The sequence below is a fragment of the Grammomys surdaster genome, unplaced genomic scaffold, assembly GCF_004785775.1.
Source record: "Grammomys surdaster isolate TR1022 unplaced genomic scaffold, NIH_TR_1.0 126531, whole genome shotgun sequence".
NCBI lineage: Eukaryota > Metazoa > Chordata > Mammalia > Rodentia > Muridae > Grammomys > Grammomys surdaster.
The window spans coordinates 15,559,272-15,564,634 of NW_021621323.1; the positions used below are offsets into that span (position 1 = coordinate 15,559,272).

At 37.2% G+C, this 5,363-nt stretch overlaps 1 pseudogene; it reads left to right on the forward strand.

Annotated features, from left to right (window-relative positions):
* The first annotated feature begins 209 nt into the window (after positions 1 to 209).
* On the forward strand, positions 210 to 509 carry LOC114614884 (annotated as a pseudogene).
* The last annotated feature ends 4,854 nt before the right edge of the window (positions 510 to 5,363 follow it).

The following is a 5,363-nucleotide window of genomic DNA, read 5'->3' on the forward strand; positions in this document are numbered from 1 at the left end:
GACACAAGCAAGATAACTGGAAAGAGAGTCTCCAGTCAGAGACAGTGAGTGGAGTTAGCACTAGAGTTAACCAGATGGCAAAAGGAAAGCACGAAGATATAAGCAGCAGAAATCAAAATTATTTGGCACCATCAGAACTCAGTTCTCAAAAGAAGCTTAGTGTGTGTCCTAATTTTCTGTCTCTGTGTAGGTAGGCCTGTGCCACAAACATGCTCCGCCAGATCCTCGGGCAAGCCAAGAAGCATCCCAGCTTGATTCCTCTGTTCGTGTTTATTGGAGCAGTGGGCACTGGAGCAGCGCTGTAAGTGACGCGCATGGCATTGTTCAATCCAGATGTCAACTGGGACAGGAAGAATAACCCTGAGCCTTGGAACAAACTGGGTCCCAATGACCAATATAAGTTCTACTCAGTGAATGTGGACTACAGCAAGCTGAAGAAAGAAGGCCCAGACTTCTAAACTATGAAGTTCACTGTAAAGCTGCTAATGAAGGTCTTTCAGGAGCCATCTGCACAGTTTTCCACTTAAGCAGGAAATATGTCTCTGAATGCATGAAATCACATTGATTTTTTTTGGAGTTTATTAAACTGATGAATAAATCTCTGAAAAAAAAAAAGAACTCAGTTCTCCTACCATAGCAAGTCCTGGACAGCCCATCATACTCGAAAAGTAGGATTCAGATTTAAAATCACTTTTCATGAGGATGGTAGAGGACTTTAAGAAGGATATAAACAACTCCCTTAGAGAAATACAGGAGAACACAGGCAAACAGGCAGAAGCCCTTTAAGAGGAAACACAAAATCCCTTAAAGAATTGCGAAAAGACACAACCAAATAGGTGAAGGAATTAAATAAAACCATACAAGATCGAAAAATGGAAGTAGAAACAATAAAGAAATCTCAAAGGGAGACTACCCTGGAGATAGAAATCCTAGGAAAGAAATCAAGAATCATAGATGCAAGCATCACCAACAGAATACAAGAGATACAAGAGAGAATCACATGTGCAGAAGATACCAGGGAAAATATTGACACAACTGTCAAAGAAAATGCAAAATGCAAAAAAGTTGATAACCCAAAACATCCAGGAAATCCAGGACACAATGAGAAGACCAAACCTAAGGATAATAGGTGTAGATGAGAGTGAAGATTCCCAACTTAAAGGGCCAGTAAATATCTTCAATAAAATTATAGAAGAAAACTTCCCTAACCTAAAGTAAGATGTCCATGAACATACAAGAACCCTACAAAACTTCAAATAGACTGGACCAGAAAAGAAATTCCTCCAGTTGCATAATAATCAAAACATCAAATACACAAAACAAAGAAAAATATTAAAAGCAGTAAGGGAGAAAGGTTAAGTAACATATAAAGGCAGGCCTATAGGAATTACACCAGATTTCTCACCAGAGACTATAAAAGCCAGAAGATCCTGGACTGACATCATACAGACCCTAAGAGAACATAAATGCCAGCCCAGACTACTGTACTCAGCAAAACTCTCATTCACTATAGATGTAGAAACTAAGATATTCCACGACAAAACCAAATTTACACAACATCTTCCCACAAACACAGCCCTACAAAAGGATAATAGATGGAAAAATCCTACACAAGTAGAGAAACTACAACTTAGAAAAAGCAACAAAGTAGTCTTCCAACAAACCCAAAAGAAAATAGCTACACAAACATAATTACACCATTAATAACTAAAATAACAGGAAGAAACAATGACTTTTCCTTAATATCTCTTAACATCAATGAACTCAATTCAACAATAAAAAGATGTAGACTAGCAGACTGGATACATAAACAAGACTCAGAATTTTGCTGCATACAGGAAATAAAACTCAGTGGCAAAGACAAACACTACCTCAGAGTAAAGGGCTGGAAAACAATTTTCCAAACAAATGGTACCAAGAAACAAAGTGGAGTAGCCATTCTAATTTTGAATGAAATCGACTTTCAACCAAAAGTTATCAAAAGAGATAAGGAAGGACACTTCACATTCCTCAAAGGGAAAATCTACCAAGATGAACTCTCAATTCTGAACATCTATGCTTCAAATGCAAGGATATCCACATTCATAAAAGAAACTTTACTAAAACTCAAAGCACACATTGTACCTCACACAATAATAGTGGGGATTTCAACACATCATTCTCAGCAATGGACAGATCATGGAAACAGAAACCAAACAGAGACACAGAAGAATTAACAGAAGTTATGAACCAAATGGATTTAACGGATATCTATAGAACATTTCATCCTAAAACAAAAGAATATACCTTTTTCTCAGCATTTCATGGTACCTTCTCCAAAATAAACCATATAATTGGTCATAAAGCAGGCCTCAACAGATACAAAAAGATTGAAGTAATCCCTTGCATCCTATCAGATCACCATGGACTAAGGCTGGTCTTCAGTAATAACAAAAACAATGGAAAACCCACATACACATGGAAACTGAAAAAGGCTCTACTCATTGATGACTTGGTCAGGGAAAAAATAAAGAAATTAAAGATTTTTTAGAAGTTAATGAAAATTATGTCTCGTCAAACTAAAACTTACAGAACACAATGAAAGCAGTGCTAAGGGGAAAACTCATAGCGCTAAGTGTCTACAAAAAGAAACTGGAGAGAGCATACAGTAGCAACTTGACAACACACCTGAAAGCTTTAGAACAAAAAGAAGCAAATACACCCAAGAGGAGTAGATGGCAGGAAATAATCAAACTCAGGGCTGAAATAAACCAAGTAGAAACAAAAAGAATTATACAAAGTATCAACAAAACCAGGAGCTGGTTCATTGAGAAAATCAACAAGATAGATAAACCCTTACCCAGACTAACCAGAAGGCACAGAGACAGTATCCAAATTAATAAAATTAGAACTGAAAAGGGAGACAGAACAATAGAAACTGAGGAAATTCAAAAAATCATCAGATCCTAATACAAAAGCTTATACTCAACAAAACTGGAAAATCTGGAAGAAATGGACAATTTTCTAGACAGACACCAGGTACCAAGGTTAAATCAGGAGCAGATAAGTCATCTAAACAGTCCCATAATCCCTAAAGAAATAGCAGCAGTCATTAAAAGTCTCCCCACCAAAAAAAAAAAAGCCCAGGACCAGATAGTTTTAGTACAGAATTCTATCAGATCTTCAAGGAAAACATAATACCCTAATACCAATTCTCATCAAACTTTTCCACAAAATAGAAAAAGAAGGAACACTACCCAATTCGTTCTATGAAGCAACGATCACCTCATATCTAAACCTCACAAAGACCCAACAAAGAAAGAGAACTGCAGACCAATCTCCCTTATGAATATCAATGCAAAAATACTCAATAAAATTCTTGCAAACCAAATCCAAAAACACATTAAAATAACCATCCATCATGATCAAGTAGGCTTTATCCCAGGAATGCAGGGATAGTTCAATATTCAGGAATCCATCAATGTAATCCACTCTATAAACAAACTCAAAGGAAAAAAAAAACACATGATCATCTCACTAGATGCTGAGAAAGCATTTGACAAAATTCAACATCCCTTCAAGATTAAAGTCTTAGAAAGATCAGAAATTCAAGGCCCATACCTAAATATAGCAAAAATATAAAGCAAACCAGTAGCCAACATCAAACTAAATGGAGAGAAACTTAAAGCAATCCCATTAAAATCAGTGACTAGACAAGACTGCCCACTCTGTCCCTACTTATTCAATATAGTACTGGAAGTCCTAGCTAGAGCAATTAGACAACAAAAAGAAGTCAATGGGATACAAATAGGAAAGGAAGAAGTCAAAATATCACTATTTGCAGATGATATGATAGTATATTTAAGTGACCCCAAAACTTCTACCAGAGAACTCCTAAACCTGGTAACTTCAGCAAAGTGGCTGGTTATAAAATCAATGCAAACAAATCAGTAGCATTCCTCTACTCAAAGGATAAGCAGGCTGAGAAAAATTAGGGAAATGACACCCTTCACAATAGTCACAAATAATATAAAATTCCTTGGTGTGAATCTAACCAAGCAAGTGAAAGAGTGGTATGACAAAAAACTTCAAGTCCCTGAAGAAAGAAATCAAAGAAGATCTCAGAAGATGGAAAGATCTCCCATGCTCATGGATTGGCAGGATTAATATAATAAAAATGGCCATCTTGCCAAAAGCAATCTACAGATTCAATGCAATCCCCATTAAAATCCCATCTCAATTCTTCACAGAGTTAGAAAGAGAAATTCTGAAATTCATTTGGAATAACAAAAAACCCAAGATAGTGAAAAGTATTCTCAACAATAAAAGAACTTCTGGAGGAATCACCATCCCTGACCTCAAGCTGTACTACAGAGCAATAATGATTAAAACTGAATGGTATTGGTACAGAGACAGGCAGGAAGATCAATGGAATAGAATTGAAGACCCAGAAATGAACCTACACACCTATGGTCAGTTGATCTTTGACAAAGGAGCTAAAACTGTCCAGTAGAAAAAGGACAGCATTTCAACAAATGGTGCTGGTTCAACTGTAGGACAACATATGGAAGAATGAAATTGATCCATTCTTATCTCCTTGTACAAAGCTCAAGAGACCAGATACACTGAAACTAATAGAAGAGGAGGTAGGGAAGTACCTTGAATACTTTGGCACAGGGAAAAGTTCCTGAACAGAACACCAATGGCTTATGCTCTAAGATCAAAAATTGACAAATGGGACTTCATAAAATTGCAAAGCTTCTGTCAGACAAAGGACACTGTCAATAGGACAAAACGGCAACCAACAGATTGGGAAAAGATCTTTACCAATCCTACATCTGATAGAGGGCTAATATCCAATATATACAAAGAACTCAAGAAATTAGACTCCAGACAACCAAATAACCCTATTAAAAATGGGATACAGAGCAAAACAAAGAATTCTCAACTGAGAAAACTCGAATGGCCAAGAAGTACCTAAAAAAAAAAAATGTTCAGCATACTCAGTCATCAGGGAAATGCAAATCAAAACAACCCTGAAATTCCACCTCACACCAGTCAGAATGGCTAAGATCAAAAATTCAGGTGATAGTAGATGCTGTCGAAAATGTAGATAAAGAGGAACACTCCTCCATTGTTGGTGAGATTGCAAGATGGTGCAACCACTCTGGAAATCAGTCTGGCTGTTCCTCAGAAATTTGGACATAACATTACCTGAGTGTTGCTGGAGATATTTAAAAAGGCTGTATCCAATCTGGCTCTTTTTTAATCAGCCACCATTGCCCCAACTAGCCTAGGCCTGAGGCCACGAGCAGGGTGGCATATCACTGCTGCTCAGTTTGTGCCAACTGCTCAGGCAACCAGAGACACCAGCCCTGCCACTC